The sequence below is a fragment of the Gossypium arboreum genome, chromosome 3, assembly GCF_025698485.1.
Source record: "Gossypium arboreum isolate Shixiya-1 chromosome 3, ASM2569848v2, whole genome shotgun sequence".
NCBI lineage: Eukaryota > Viridiplantae > Streptophyta > Magnoliopsida > Malvales > Malvaceae > Gossypium > Gossypium arboreum.
Window position 1 is genome coordinate 57,034,983 of NC_069072.1, and position 18,631 is coordinate 57,053,613.

Sequence of the window (18,631 nt, forward strand, 5' to 3'; positions counted from 1 at the left end):
CTTCACACACTTAGTGCCCATCGACCGATCTCGCACTCATAGTGCTCGGTTAAAGGAATTCGCACACACACAGTGCCTCTAATCATTCACACACATAGTGCTCTTATTCATTCGTTATTACACATTGAAATGACTTAACCAAGTCTATAAACATCATGTATGCACACTTTTAAACATATCATCTCATTTAAATTTGAATTCGTATAGTAATGAACACTTAAACTTTGCTCAAATTACCGGCACGAAGCCTACTAGGCACGAAGGCCCGAATACACGTCACCAGCATGATTGCTCTTCGGGACCTAGCCCGGATATAACACCAGCACGAATGCTCTTCGGGGTTTAGCACGGATATATCACTAGCACGAATGCTCTTCGGAACTTAGCCCGGATACATCACTAGCACGAATGCTCTTCGGGACTTAGTCCGGATACATCACTAGCACGAATGCTCTTCGGGACTTAGCCCGGATATATCACTAGCACGAATGCTCTTCGGGACTTAGCCCGGATATATCACTAGCACGAATGCTCTTCGGGGTTTAGCACGGATATATCACTAGCACGAATGCTCTTCGGGACTTAGCCCAGATATATCACTCTCAATTCTCATGTACATATACACATATAGCAATACACATTAGTATATCATTTACATTACTTGAATACAAACACAACATGCTTATCGACCATTCAACTTCCAGTTCCATAGCCACATACAAAAATCACATTTATAGTCATAACACTCTTTCAAAATTGCATCACTTATACCCTTATAATTCAATCCAAATCGAAATTAAAATACGAGTACATGATACGTACCTAATCAACTTAATAATTTAGGCATATCTAAGTGAAGTTATATCGCAAATTCTCATAGTCAGAAGCTTGCTACAGCTCGATCGAGATCAAGATTCATTACAATACAGCAAACACATTTTAATAGTCAAAAATCATCACACTATCATTTTATCACTTTATGGCATGTATAAATAGACTTACGCATGCTACGTTAGTCCTAGAATCGACTAAACCGTAGCTCTGATACCAATAAAATATAACACCCCTATCCCGTAATCGCCGCGGAATAGGTAAGGGCATTACCGGACTTGTAACTCATGTCAGAACAGTAAAATTTTGAACTTTTTCTTGAAATAAAGATCGTTCATTTAAATAAGTACTAAGCACAACCAGAGGTAAAATTTAAACTTCACTAAGTAAACATTCAAAAGATGCTATTTTCGCATGGCTTATATACATTAACCAAAAATATTCTTCCGCCACTAGTCTATTCTATACATGCCATAAAATAATTCTAAACATAACAGTAACAAGCGGTGGATAGTGATAGTGTGACTAGTTGCTGACGATCTCCGAGCTTGTAGCTTCGCAATGAGATCTATAAAATAGAGGAAACAGAGTAAACGGAGAAGCATTACAATGCTTAGTAAGTTTTAAGCAGTGTCAACAGATAACAATCAAATTATAACATAGTTGTTCGTATATTTTATTTCACTCTTCCTTCGGGCATACCATCCCTTTACCGAATATGTACATCTCATCATATACAATAGGCAGATAAACTTTCACATAAAAGTGAGCTCATGTGACATAGATATATTGTATGATTTCACATAACCTCTCACACTGATCCGATGTCACATAATCATAGGAATAGCCTCATAGATTGCTGTCGTATGCATCACATAACTACCTTATGATTTAGTTCAAATCAAGCTCACATATAAACTTGGAGTACATACATGTTTAACCTTTCGCATTGAATATATTTATAAGCAATTCTTATTACGAAGTCTTATAGCTTTAACCTCTACTTGGATTATTGGCGAGACCTTTAGCTCGCATTTAAATCTCCACACGGTTATCGGGTCTTACCAGGACAAAATCTCCACACGTAGTCATCGGGTCTTACCCGAACATAATCTCCACACGTAGTCATCGGGTCTTACCCGGAATATATTTCCAAGTTTCATGTACATTTAATCACATGTTACAACATTCACATCGACTGTCATATTTGTAATTCATTTGCCTCATCAAATATCTAATAATACACACCTTTCACATTTGGTCGTTCGGCCACAATATACGCACATCGCCTACATATTTCACACTAGCCATTCGGCTTTACCACATATACATATCTCATATATATATTTCACATTGACCATTCGGCTTTACCACATATGCATATCTCATACATATTTCACATTAGCCATTCGGCTTTACCACATATACATATCTCATACATATTTCACATTAGCCATTCGGCTTTACCACATATATGCATGTTCATATTCACCACATTGGCCATTCGGCCTTATCACACATATGCATGCTCACATTCATCACATTGGCCATTCGGCCTTATCACATACATGCATGCTCACATTCATCACATTGGCCATTCAGCCTTATCTCATATATACACATTCACATTCATCACATAAAATCCTAAATCAAAATATAAATTTTCATGTATTCACATCACAATTATCCAAATATACTTCACATACCACATATACTATCATGTATACACTTTGTCTTGGCCGAATCTACATCAATCATTTTCCAATGAATAATTCAATTTCACGCCATACTATCATTTCATATTCGAATACTCATAAACTTACAATTTCACAAATTTAAATATCAAAGATCCGTCTAACACTCATACATCGTTTTACAATATCACGATTTAGAATTCACGTATGGGTTTAATCAATAGCTTATGAACAACTAAATCAAGTTTTATCCATGTTTACAACAAAATCACATATTCACTACGAGCTGTTTTCCTGAGCAATAGTCAATAAATTATTTATAACTGGAGCTACAAAACTCCAAATCACTTGCCATTAATTTTCCCTGAATATAGACTCGTATATCTTCCATCCATAAAATTTCCAGAATTTTAGGTTTGGCCAATCAATACCAGATTTTTCTTAAAGTTTCCCCTGTTTCACTGTTTGACTAATCTGACCACTCTTCACTACAAATCAAATTTCTCATTGTACAGAATTCAAAATATGTTCCATTTGACTTCATTTGAAACTAGACTCATTAAAGAGTCTAAGCATATAAATTTTATCTTATAGCCATTTTTCTACAAATTATAATGATTTTCTAAAAACAGAACAGGGAATTTCGGAGTCATTCCGACACTGTCTCACACAACTTTAAATATGTCTTTATAGGAAATTTCTTTGCTCACACGGTCTCTTTTACAAGAAACTAGAATAATTAAGCTTTGATTAAATATTTTATTCAGCCTATAATTCCACACCAACAATTTATGGTGATTTTCTAAAACCACGTTACTGCTGCTGTCCAAAGCAAATTATTACAATTTGCTCTTAAATTTCCAAGTCCAAACACTTATGAACTTACCATTTGAATTTAAGACATATCATGGCCACATCATATCTTATTAAATCAACTCATTATGTCCTATTATGATTGAATTTACTCAACGTTTAATCACTTAAAACTTACCTCGAAGTGGTCGACGATTAGATGTCCACGGCTATTCGCTTACTTTCTCTTTCCCTATCCGACTTTGATCCTCTTTGCTCTTAAGCTTAAGTAAAACAATAGATTTGCTTAAGTACTTAACTAATATTATTCACTTAACAATCACATTTGGCAATCACATATCATTTAATCTTTGATTGACCAATTTAACACATACCAAAATCCAATCATACATCTAACCTTTATCTCAATACCAAACCGAGTTACAAGATCATACATTATACTAAGCATATCATTAAACATACCTATTCAATTTAGCTAATTTCATAGCCGATTAATCACCTTACCCCACATTACTCAATGCCAAATATTAACCCAACATTACAAGCATAATCACAATGAAACTTACCTTAATACACATTTTATCCCATTGCCGAATACATAAATATATATCATCAAACAAATATTTATTCACATAACAACAATTCATTCACATCTCTATAAATGATCATAATCGGACATTATAAACAAATCAACTAGTTTAGCATTCAAATTCTTCTAACCATTCCTCAATCATTTACTCAATGAACAACAATCCAAGCACATCAAAGCATAGTCGAATGTCTCATTCTTCTTAAATTCAAAAATAAATACATGGGCTAACTTCAAAATCTATTTAACAACTCAACTTTATAAACACATATTCAGCTAGGAAGAAATATTGATAATTTAACAACCTTAGCTTAACATATAATTTGTTGTGACACATCTTTAAGCATTCTTTTATTCCATCAACTCAAAACACATTCATCACTCTCAATAACTAAACTCATATTCGGCAATGGCCTCCAATATAGTGACCGATTCTTCTCAACTAGCACCTAGTGTACACACATGATCATTTGTTTGATTCAAGCACCTATCCACCAAAAATTCATCCAAATTAACAAAAACAACAACCACATTCTTTGTTATCTACCATGACCGAAACCCATATTCATTCACCAAATATCAAAAATTTATCATCAATTTGACATATAAGGACATAACCAAATGTTTCTTGCAACACGAACTCAAAAATTAACACATGGGTCATGTTATGAGCACCAAAACAAACTCAACTTCACAAAAATTCCAAAAGAATCACATGATATCATACCTTAATTCCCCCCACACAAGATGGCCGAATGCCTCAGGTGTGCTTTCTTCCATTTCTTGGTTAGTTTCGGCTTGAGAGAGGTAGGAGAAGAAGATGAACATTTTTTTCTTTTCTTTTGTTTTCTTCCTTCAATTCACGACAATGGAGGGGGGCATGGATGAGACAACTTTGTTTTCATCACCCTCTCTTTTCATTACTTTATTACTAACCTCTTATTTTATTCTTTCTAACATAACACACTAACACAACATGTTTCCAACATGTTTCACCCCATAGCATGACCGCCACTAGCTCTAATTTTGGGTAATTTGACATGCAAACCCATCATTTTCATAACATGCATTAATAGGCCACTTTACATTTGCCTAGCACATTTCTAAATTTTCTCACATAAGTCCTATTTAATAAAATTCACTTACAATTAACAAAATTCAAACATGAAATTTTCACACATGCATATATACATATAATAAGCATCAACTATGACGGTTAATTATTTTTATGACTCGATTTTGTGGTCCCGAAACCGCTTTTCGACTAGGGTCAAATTAGGGGTGTCATAGGTTTCTTAAAGTCATAAACTATAAAACCCTTCCAGAAGTAAATAAAAGAAAAATTAGTAATTAAAAAAAAACAAAATTAAATTGCAATAAAAAATGGCTAAAGTAATAAAAACTAAGCATTCCTAATATCTTAGTCCCTAGCAACGGCGTCAAAAACTTGATGGTCGTAAAACTAACTGAAAATTCGACTAAGGCAAGCGCACCTATCGAACAGTAGTATAGTTATGATGAGATCGGAAATATCGTATCCACGAGGATTAAAAGTACTAGTATTTACTATCTTTTTACTATCTAGCCTAACAATTAAGAGAATGTTTTAAACTAACACTAATTATCTAATTAACTAAGATTGTGACAGAGATTAAAGGTGGAAAATACTTTTCGAAAACCAATGGAGAAGACAATACCCAAGGAAGAATCCACCTAGACTTCACTTATTACCTTTGAATTAGACTATTTATTCACTTGACTTAATCCGTAGAAATCCCTGATTTATGTTAATATCTCTCTCGAGACTAAAAAGAACTGACTCTAGGTTGATTAAACGAAATCTCTTTCTAATTAAAACCCCTATTGTCGCATTATCTCAATCTATGGATTCCTTTATTAGATTTGACTCTAATTCGGTAGATTTATGTCGTCCTATCTCTAGGATTGCATGCAACTCCGCTCAATTATGAATGATCTACTCTTAAATAGGGACTTTTCCTCCACTGAAAAAGCACATCAAAAACTTGAATTAATATCTTAGAATATTAAAACAAGGGTTAAACTCACAATTAAGAATAAGAACAAGTATTTATCATATAACTCAATTAGAAATAAGATTCGTCTTAGGTTTCATCTCCCTTAGGTATTTAGGGAGTTTAGTTCATAATAATGGAACACATCTCAAAAATTGAAAAATAAAAAAACATAAAGAAACCCAAAGAACTTCTAGGAAATTGGGTGGAAATCTTCAGTCTTTATGTAGATCTTCCTTCTGAGCTAATCCTGATGGCTGTTCTTGAGTATTTTCTGCCTTCTATTCTCCGTGTCCCCCTTGATCCTCTTCTGGGGTGTTTATATAGACCTTGGAATGCCAAAATAGCCCAAAATTGGACTTTTTCGAATAGAATTATACTTTGGCTCGACAGGGACACGGCCGTGTGCCACGCCTATATGAAGGTCTTCAGGCCGTGTGTAATTTTGAGTTGGTTTTTAGTCGACACGATCATGACACACGGGCGTGTGGTCTACCTGTGTGTATTACACGAGCGTGTGGATTACCCGTGTGGAAGTGCCTAGGGCATGTGAAACACTAAATTAGCCCTATTTTGTCTATTTTTGGCCCGTTTCTTGCTGCCTTCCTATGCTCGCCTAAGTATAAAACATGAATTTAAAGGATTAGGAGCATCGAATTCAATGAAGCCAAGGAAATATCATCCACATAAATATGCCAAGCATGGGGTAAAAATATGTATATATTATGGTTTATAACATATATATACTCTACGATAGTGTGATGATTCCTGAGAGCTTAAATTGTATTTCATATAGTAATGGATCCTGAATGAGCTATAATAGATGATGTAGAGAGTAATGCACCAGCTCCCGCTCAAGGGACAACACCTACTGAATCTAGACCCGTGTCAAGTAGTCACAGAGGTGAGGCTAAAGAAGCCTTTTTCTAGATGATAAATGAATGGTTCACACAATATGTCCAGACGAATCCGGCTATTCAACAACCCCCACCCCCACCTATGCCTCAAAAAATCCATGTTGTTCCTCAAGTTGCAGATCTGATACATTGAACAAGCCGCTAGTGGATAAAATTCATAAACATGGGGCTGAAGAATTTTGGGCTACTATTGATAATGATGCTGGGAGAGCTGAGTTCTGGCTCAAAAACACGATTCGAGTATTCGATGAATTGTCTTATACTTGTGAGGAATGTATTAAATACACTGTATCTTTACTGAAAGACACTAGATATCAATGGTGGAATACCTTGGTGTCTTTAGTACCGAGGGAACGAGTGACCTGAGAATTCTTTCAAACAGAGTTCTGAAAAAAATACATAAGTCTACGATTTCTTGATCAAAAGCTTAATGAGTTCTTAGAGTTAAAACTATGCCGCATGACTATCATTGAGTATGAAAGAAATTTCGTACGACTAAGCAAGTATGCTCAAGAGTATGTGTCTACTGAGGAGATTATGTGTAAACGGTTCGTTGAGGGGTTGAATGAAGATATAAAACTACTAATCAGAACCCTAGAGTTGAAAGAATTTGTAGTTTTGGTTGAAAGGGCTTGTAAAGCCGAGGATCTTAGCAAAGAGAAGAGAAAAGTAGAATCAGAAGTAAGAGACTCGAGAAAAAAATCAATGAGTAAACTGTATCACTCTTCATCAAAAAATCTCGAGATTTGTTCAGTCGATCAAATACACCAATGGAATACTCTAGGAGAGATTGTGGAAAGCAAATTACGAGTTCAAAAACTCCAGCTATGTCAGTGGCTAGTGTGGGTAATGTTAGATCAAATAAACCTAAATGTGGATGATGTGGAAAACGACATATTAGAGAGTGTAGATTGAATGATAACGCTTGTTTTAGATGTAGCTTGCATGAACATTTCATCAGGGATTGTCCTGAGCTAGATGAGAAAGATAAGCCTCAGAATATAAGACCGAGCAACCCTAATGAGAGAGTAAGATCATTCCATAATGTTGGAAATGTGAGTAGTGGTAGAAGTGCAACTCGAGATACAACTGCGAGATTTGATGTTAGAGCACCTACCAGAGCCTATGTTATTCGCGCTCCCGAAGAAGCATCCTCTCCAGATGTCATCACCGGTACTTTCACTCTCTATGATACTAATGTGATTGCATTGTTAGATCCAAGATCAACTTGTTCTTATATACGTATGAATTTAGTATTCAGTAAGACTTTGCCTGTAGAGTCTACTGAATTTGTGATTAGAGCATCGAACCCCTTAGGCAAATGTGTTTTGGTTGACAAAGTCTGCAAGAATTGTCCATTAATGTATCGAGATTTTTATTTTTCGGCAAATCTAATGTTGTTGCCATTTGATGAATTTGATGTGATCTTTGGTATGGATTGGTTAATGATGCATAATGCTATAGTGGATTGTAGACGAAAGACAATAGAACTGAAATGCCAAAATAATGAGACTATTAGAATTGAATCTGATGATCTAAATATTTCGCCAGTTGTGATCTCATCTATGTTAGCTCAGAGATTCGTGAGAAAGGGGTGTGAAGCTTATCTTTCTTATGTACTTGATACGAAAGTGACAGAAACAAAGATTGAATCAGTACCAGTTGTGTGTGAGTATCCAAATGTATTTCCAAAAGAATTACCAGGTTTACCGCCTATCAGAGAAGTTGAGTTTGGTATTGAATTAGTACCGGGTACAATACCAATATCAATAGCTTTGTTAGAATACCTCCGATAGAGTTAAAAGAATTAAAAGCTCAGTTGCAAGAATTGACAGATAGAGGTTTTACTAGACCGAGTTTTTCTCCTTGGGGTGCATCGGTGTTATTTGTGAAAAAGAAAGATGGCACGATGAGAATATGTATAGACTATCGATAGCTCAACAAAGTGGCGATCAAGAATAAATATCCTTTGCCGCTAATATATGATTTGTTTGATCAGTTAAAAGGAGCAACAGTGTTTTCGAAAATTGACTTGAGATCGAGTTATTACAAGTTGCGAGTTAAAGAATTAGATGTGCCACAGACTACATTTAGAACAAGGCACGGGCACTATGAATTTCTTTTTATGCCTTTCGGACTAACAAATGCACCTACTATTTTTATGGACTTGATGAACCGGATCTTTAGGCCGTATTTAGGCTGATTCATAGTTGTGTTTATTGACGACATTTTGATTTACTCTCGAGATGAATCAAAGCATGCTAAACATTTGAGAATCATGTTACAAACTTTGAGAGATAAATAGTTGTTTGCAAAGTTTAGCAAATGTGAGTTTTGGCTACGAGAGGTTGGTTTTCTAGGACATATAGTTTCAGTCTCGGGTATCTGAGTTGACCTGAACAAAATATCAACAAATATAGACTGGAAGCCTCCGAGAAATGTATCTGAATTCCGTAGTTTTCTAGGACCATTTGGATATTATAGATGAATTGTGAAAGGTTTTTTCGATGATTGCGACTCCGATGATGCGATTGCTTCAAATAGGTGTTAAGTTTGAGTGCTCAAAAAAGTGCCAGTACAGTTTCGAACAGTTGAAAGCATTATTGAAAGAAGCACCAGTGTTAGTTCAACTTGAGTTAGGAAATGAATTTGTAGTTTTCAGTGATGCATCATTAAATGGCCTGGGTTGTTTTTGATGCAGGAAGGTAAAGTTATAGCTTATGCCTCGAGACAGTTCAAGTCGCATGAAAAGAATTATCTGACACACGATCTCGAATTAGCTACAATAGTATTCGCATTGAAAATTTGGCGTCATTATTTATTTGGTTAAAAATGCCATATTTATACTGACCATAAAAGCTTGAAATACCTAATGACTCAGAAAGATTTAAATTTCTGACAACGGAGATGGTTAGAATTTCTAAAATACTATGAATTAGTAATTGACTATCATCCAAGGAAAGCGGACGTAGTTGCTGATGCTTTGAGTCAAAAGTCTTTATTTGCTTTACGTACTTTGAACACACAATTAGCTTTGTCTGACGATGGTTCGATAGTAGTTGAGTTGAAAGCGAGACCGTTATTTCTGCAACAGATTTGTGAGGCTCAAAAATTTGATAATGAGTTACAACCAAAACGTGTTTAGTGTGAGTTTTCTGATTCCAGAGTTTCAAATAGGACCTGATGATTGTTTGATGTTTCATGATAGAATATGTGTGTACCAAGAAATTTTGACCTTATTCAGAAGATTTTAAACAAAGCACACAACAGTTGTTTATCAGTACATCCAGGAAGCACGGAAATGTATAATGATTTGCAACAGTTTTATTGGTGACATGGAATGAAACGAGATATTTCAGAATTTGTTTCAAAATGTTTGATTTGTCAGCAAGTCAAAGCTGAGCATCAAGTACTTTCAGGTTTATTACAGCCTATTATGATTCCTGAGTGGAAGTGGGATAGAGTAACACTGGATTTTGTATCAAGTTTGCCCTTATCTCCGAAAAAGAAAGATGTGATCTAGGTTGTTGTTTACAGATTGACGAAATCAGCTCATTTCATTCCAGTACGTACGGATTACACACTTGATAAATTGGCGGAGTTGTTTACCTCAGAGATTGTTCGATTGCACGGAGTGCCACTATCTATTGTTTGGATAGGGATCCAAGATTCACTTCACGATTTTGGAAGAAATTGTAAGAAGCTTTAGGTACAAAGCTGCATTTTAGCACTGCATTTCACCCCAAATGGATGGTCAATCTTAATGAGTTATTTAGATACTTGAAATTCAACCATATATGTCATATATGTCATATGTTGAAGAACCGATTCGAATTTTAGCTCGTAGATCAAAGAGCTAAGAAATAAGAGAATCACATTAGTGAAAGTATTATGGCATCGACATGGTTGAAGAATATACGTGGGAACCCGAAGATGCTATAAGAAAACAATACCCGAACCTATTCACTGGTAAGATTTTTGGGGACGAAAATCTTTAAGGGGGAAGAGTTGTAACAGCCCGTTTTTGAGTCAAATCAGAATAGTGGTTTTGGGACGACAAATCTGAGGTCAAAATATCATTTTAATATTATTTTTGGTGTTTAAAACATGTAATTTGATATGTGTGAAACTTTCGTGAGCTAAATTTATTGTTTAATTGTTCAATTTGAGAAAAAGGACTAAATTGCGTAAAATGTAAAATGCATGTTCTATTAGCTAAAGGTGTTTAATAGCTATAGAACCTTAAATTAAAGGTCCTTATGTTGAAATTATACCATCCCTAGTCTAAGTGGACTTTTATGGACATATTATCATGAATTTTTAATGGTTTTGATTAAGGTTAATATTGTAAATTGTAAATAAAGTATATTAAATTAAAGAAAACAAAAGAGAAACCTTTGTCTTCATCATTCTCAACTGAATGTAGAAGAGAAGAAAGCCATTAAAATATCTTTTAGGGTTCAGTCACTTGGTAGCTCAATTGGTAAGTGATTTTAACTCGGTTTTTAATTATTTCTATGTTTTTGTAATCGTTACAGCTCAATCTAGCTGCTCGTACCTTTAATTTTGAATTTTTTAGAGATTTTGAAAGATTTCATTGTTGAATCTATGAGTTCTTTGATGTTTAATGCTGAAATATGAAAGCTTGATTATAGTTCTACATGTTTTGTAAAGTGATCTTTTGACAAAAATGTCAAAAAGGGATTAAACTGTGAAATGTGCAAGTTAAGGGGTTGAAATGTGAAATAAATGAAAGATATGGGCTGCTAGGGACTTATATGTAATTCTACTAAGATAGAGTTTAATGAAATTACGTGAATTTTGTGTATTTATAAAATAGGGACTAAATTGATTAAATGTGAAAGTTTAGGGGCTCATATGCAAATATGCCCAAATGTGTATTTTTGGACTAAATTGAAAGAATATGTAATTGAATAAGTCAATTTTGAATTCTTATAGATCAAGAAAGAAAGAATTCAGATTTATATCGGAGGAAAATAACATCATATAAATTTTATCCTCATATCTTATATCAATCATGATGAATTAGAGAACCCAAGTAAGGTAGAGCAATACCGCTCATAAATCAACCAGACTTTCAGTAATTATACGAACTTACATGTATTGATGAGGATTAGAAAAGTATCGGTATAGGTATGTACGGAAAACTATTCAAGTATTGAGTTAGATGGAGTTGAGAACTCATGAATGATGATATGAATAAATTTTGATGTTAGCTCATGAATTGATGCTTTAAATGTTTATGATATTATTCATTTTGATTTGCTATTGAATGTTGTGATTATTTCATGTTCACATACGGACTTATTAAGCTTTATAGCTTACTCTATTTAATTTTCGATGTTTCATAGTTCTTTGAAGCTAGCTCAGATCCAGGGATTGTTAGAGACTTCATCATACTATCGATCATCTATTTTGGTACTTTTGAAGTTATGTATATATGGTATATGGCATGTATAGGCATGAGTCACTTTGGTATGTTTCATGAATATTTATTGTAACACCCCTCACCCGTACCCGACGTCGGGATAGGGTTTGAGGCATTACCAGGACTCTACATTTTGAAACGTACCAAATTAGGTCACCAAGTTTTACTCAAATTTTAAGCTTTTCATCCATGAACAACTAGTCCCTTATATAGGCCTTCGAGGCCTATAACATACCTGGAGGCAATGCAGGACAAATTCGGGTATGTTCGATAAACCTTGGTCTCCTTAGGAAATTTTTCCTTATCATAAAGTGTCACACGCCCGTGTAGGTGGGCTGATTGGACTCACACGCCCATGTAACTTGGGGCACGCCCATGCCCTTCAGCCTTGGGCAACACTGACTTATCAACACGGCTACGGCACACACTCGTGCTGCCTGTCCATGGACGACACTATCTTTTTAACACGGCCATAGTGCATGCCTGTGTGGCCTACCCGTGTACAACTTTGAGCTAAAATTTTAAGTACAGGGGACACAGGACCATAGTACACGCCCATGGAAGGGAACCGTGTGTCACACACGGCCTAGACACACGCCCGTGTGTCTAACTATGTGGACTCTAACAGGCTATTTTCCAAGCCTTTAGTCACCCATTTCTACTACTTGTGTTTACTGGTTACCAAATTCAAAGTAAAACACAATTATACACTTGTAAATAGTCTTGATTAAACTAGATGTATGGAAACCTCATTGTAGTAGGCCAAATTTGCCCGACCCATATAAAAACAAAAAAACAAACCAAAAATAAAAATAAATAAAATTATAACAGTCCATTATCTGTCTAATTACAACCCAAAATCAAATATCCTAAAACCCATTAACGGATAAACCTGCACCCAAATTACATCAGCCCAAAAGGCGAAACATTTCAAGAGCGAAACCTAGGGCTCTCTCATGCCCATAACCATTCAGCCTCCACCGCTGGCATGCTCCAAGACACCACCACCACGCCAAAGACACCCGTGCTTGCAAAACAAAAAAAGCAACAGCAGTAGAGACAAACAAAAAGGACGACAACAGAATAGCAAATGGAGAAGAATAAAAATGGATTTTTATTTTTTCATTTCCTTTTTTCTTTTTCGGATATAAAGCCTACTATTTTCAATTGTAAATGGGGCTTCTTTCTTTTTACGAATACAGACACAAAAACAAAAAAATCAATACAGAAAAGCTTGAACAAAAAAGTCTCTACAAGGTGATTTGATTCTCATTTTTCTTTTGATTTCGTTTCTATTTTCTTTGATTTATCTATCGCGTGAAAAACGAATAAAAGGGAGGGGACGAATGCTCACTAGGCACAATATACGTTTATGCATACATACATAAACAAAAAAAAAGAAAAAAATCCGGTATAAAGGTGATCTCTAGTTTTTTTCCCTCTTTATTTTCTAATCTATTTTTGGTTTGCTAGATTTCTTTTAATTTATGGATCGACACCAAGGAAAACCCAACGATCTCTGAAATGAAGAGATTTGGGTAAGGGTCGAATGTTCTTCTCAACCTTTTTCTTCTCTGTTTTTTGTTTTATTTTCAAAGAAGCAAAGCACAATTTAAAGTTTTTTTTTTCAAAAAAAGAGAAATGAGATGGATTGGTTTACCAGATCTCCATGATTGCAATCTTCACAGGCAACGGTTGGGTTGTTGACTGTACGTCGTCGGCCATTAGTCCAACATTGGCTCGTCATCTGCTAACCAAATGAAACCTTATCATTTGGGGGTTAATGACTGCTGCTACTTCTAAAAAATGGTTGAAATTAGGTTATGTTTGAAGGAAAGGGGGTTTAAAATCCTTCACAGAGCCAAGCGGCACTGTTTATAGTAGTAAAGGTCTGCGCATTGGCCCAAAAAAGTGAAATGGATTTGCACCATTTTGTTAAATGGCGATTGCCCGTTAGATCCCCTCTTGCACGAGTCTTCAATTTGTGCCCAATTGGCTTACCTTGTATTTTAAAATTTGGCACTGCTAATTTGTGCATCATTTCATTTTGATCCATGGTTCATTAATGCATTGTGGATGCTGAGATATTTACAAATTCAGTCCTCCTACATTTATGTGCATTAAGCATTAATTCATTTTGTAATTGCTTTATTTGCAAATTATCTTCCTTATTTTTACTGTAAGTTTAATTTGGCCTTGTAATTACTGATTGGTTAATTTTTAAATACATTTAATATGTGTAATACCTTACCATGAATTATTATTTCTTGGTATTTAGTATATTATTTAAATTATTATTAAACATATATTTTGTATTTATATTTAATTTGCATCCATTAGTAAAGTTTTAATATTCTTATACATATAGATTTTAATAAGTTTGTAATTAATTGTGTTTTTTAAAAAAAATTATTATGTATATAATTTATGATAAAACTAGGTTAATGCTATAATTCATATTTTAATTAGATGATATTTTGACATATAATTACTTCTTACATTTTTCACATGTATGGGGCACATATTAAATTATTTTTGCTATGGTACATGTTATTATTTTCATATAACTTTATGTAAATATTTTTCTATGTATATATATCCTCTTTCAAAATTATTTATGTGAATAATATTTTTAAATCATTTATTGTATCTTATATTATCCTTATGTTTTATATATATATATATATATATATATATATATTATTATTTATATAACGTATATGTTTACTTCTTTTTTATACAATATTAATTTCATTCTTTTTATCAATAATTATACTCAATGCTTATCTCGTATATAAAGATTTCATAAATTTACTTTATATATTATCTTATATCATATTTCAAGTCAAACTAATATGTTTTAAGCTATTTTTATAATCAATCATTTAAAAATTCTTTAAAACGAAAGCGATGTCTTGATATTTTGCAATTATGGAATCGTGCCTAACGTCTTTGGGTTACAATTTCTCGTTTGCTTAAAATAATCAAATATCCTTCAAAATTTCATGCATACCTTCTAAAATCATTTAAAACGAAGGCAATATTTGGCGTTTGACAATTCGGAATCATGCCCTATCGTCTTTGGGTTGTGATTTCTCGTTTGTTCAAAACAATCGAATATTCCTTTAGGTTTTCATTCATGTTTATTAAAAACCTTGAAAAGCGAAGCGATGTTCGATATTTGGCGATTTGAGAATCGAGCCCTATCGTCTTTGGGTTGCGCTTTTCATTTGCTCAAAATAATTGAAGATCCTTGAATTTCACTCGTATTTTCTAAGGTGAGGCAATGTTCGATGTTCGAAATTGAGGAATCGTGCCCTCTTGTCTTTGGGTTTCGGTTTTCGTTGGACCAAATAGTTGGGCATCCTTTTGTGATTTTCAAATTATAAATTTGCGGCCATCGAAACAAGAAGATTTTTGACAATCAACTCGGGTCACTCGAACGTTATTAGAAAAGAACCACCTTTCCAAAACATTTTTATCTTAGACCTAAGGACAGTATTTAATCGATTTGGTACCAATTTTGGGCGTAGTGAGGGTGCTAATCCTTCCTCATACGTAACCGACTCCCGAGCCCATTTTCTCATATTTTCATAGACCAAAATCGTTATTCTAGTAAACCAAAACATTTTATTAAAATAACCAAATCCTTAGGTGACCCGATCACACCAAAACAAAAGATCGGTGGCGACTCCATATTTCTATTTCCCAAATAGTTGATTTCCTCCTTTTTTTAAATTTTTTTAAATAAAAAGGGTGGTTTCGACACTCATATCATTCGTTTCATACATGATAGGTTATTTGCCACTTAGTGTTTATGGGTTCCCATGTCACTTTAATTCATCCGAAATTGGTTCATTCATGTGACTCATTGCCAATTGGTAACGACCCATCACTTGTAAATAAAACCATGCATAAATTCGTAGGTCATAGCCTACTTCAATTAAGCCAATTTTCGTGGCCATATACAAAAAGATAAACATATTCTTACATGCCTTCTTTTGGCAAATCAAATAACACATATAACAAAATACTCAAAAATACTATACATGCCATTGAACAAAAGATCGGTGGCGACTCCATATTTCTATTTCCCAAATAGTCGATTTCCTCCTTTTTTTAAATTTTTTTAAATAAAAAGGGCGGTTTCGACAGCTTGGTGACTCCACTGGGGATTAGAGAGAGTCTAGCCATAAATTTGATTATTTGTTGTCCTTTTGTCAGAAATTGAAAATTTGTTTTCTGCATTCGAGTATATGATCATTTTGATGTGGGTCTAGTAGAATGATGTTGCATTGCATTACATGACCGCTGTGGTTACACCTTCTAAGTGAGAGTAAGAAACTACGCTTTCGTGAGGTTTTCACCTCCGCATGGGCTAGTGGATTGCTTCCGGGGTACATCCGTACCTATGATTTCGTGAGATTTTCATCTCCGCATAGTCATAGGGAAATGTATCCCCCCGAACCGAACTCGATCTACATGAGCCTATAATGGATGAGGATCGAGGAATCTGTTGGTTTGGGTACCCTTACTCTAGAACCAAGCAACATATAGAGAGACCTAGGAGCTTACCCTAGGTAGAGCCACTCCGAACCCCTAGTGATCACCCGATTAGGTACTTTGTTGGTTGTTTATTTCTGTACTAACGTGTTTTGTTTGTTCATGATTGCATTGCATTACATCATCATAGAAAGGAGGTGTTGATTCATATTCAATTGCTAAATAGAACAATTTTTCATAAGAAAACAAATTTCTTAATAACGCGGATTACAATACGGTTGTCCGAAGTTGGTCCAAGTGAACACGATAGAAGAAGGCTAATAGTTCGTGGAGGAAAACAAACTTTACTTAAGGATTCAAGCTGATAAAGATTATCCAAAAGCCGTCGCATCCCGACTTTCTTAAAGGAGCTAATTAACATTGTGAGGATAGTAATTCGTGGCCTGGATCAAGCAAAATGAGCCAGTAGAGGCATGCATTGGAAGCTTGTGAGATTTGACTTTCACGAAGAAAAGGGATCACTGCCTTCGCCTCGAATATGAAAACAAGGCCGCATACGTAATTCGTTTTATGAAAAAGAATTTATTTTATAGAAAAGTTGTTCTAGGGGAATTGAATTCAAAATCAACATCTTCCTTTCCTTTGCATTCATCCTATGCATTTACATTGCATTGCATCATTTGCATTGCATTGCATCATTTGCATTGCATTGCATTGCATCATTTGCATTAAATTTCCCAAAAGGACCCTAATTAGGTAAAGTTATTTCAGAACCGAAAAAAGATATAGACCAAAGGTTGGAGAGAATGGAGCAAAGGTAAATATAGATGCAAGAGCAGTTGATCGAAATTCAACAAGATATGCGAGAAATGCTAGAACTCCAAAGAAATATGATGGGCTAGGTAATCCATTTACAGGCCGGAAAATTCAAAAAAAGGAGTGGCCCAGTGGTCAATGGTGGGGATGATGTTGAAGAGATCATTTACTCCCCAGGCTTTACCCCAATAAGCGTCCTGACCCAATCAGACATGCAATGGGTACCTGCTATTATCGGACACCAATATCAGACGGATACATCAACACTGATGAGTTTCTCGATGGGTTCAGGTTTTAACCCGAAAGTTGATCAAGCCAAGCCAGTTGCTCTGGCAGAAACAAAAGCAAGGGGAGAGCGGACTTTAACGGCCCCGAAAAAGAAAGAAAAGAAGGCAAATAGTACGAGTAGGTATAACAAGGGTCGTTCGGAGCCGATTATAGCAGGCCGGCCAAGGTCAGTAGCTACCAGCCATCAGGCCTCCTCAAGGCAAGAACCCAATCGAAAATCGAACTCAGAAAAACCCCAATACACGCCGATTCCAATCACATACGGAGAGTTGTACCGCGTTCTGTTCGACACACGTGTTGTATCCCCTTTTTACATAAAACCAATACAACCTCCGTACCCTAAATGGTATGATGCAAGCAGCCAGTGTGAATACCATGCGGGAATCACGAGGCATTCTATCGAAAACTGTATCGCTTTTAAAAAGCTAATCGAAAGATTTATTAAATTGGGTATTGTGGAATTTGATGGTCCCTCTGGAGCGGGAAATCAGTTATCCAACCTTTCTGTTAAAGAGGCGAATGTTATAAGTTCCATGCTAGATTGGGGCATGAGATTTAAGGGTGCATCGAGCTCGGGACTCTAATGCAAGGCCTGGTATTGGGGAACCCAACCATCAACGATGTATCAGAAGAGGAAACTCGGGAGTAGACTTTTCCAAGCTTCTGTCTTTACGTACTTAAGGTGTTTTGAACAATAG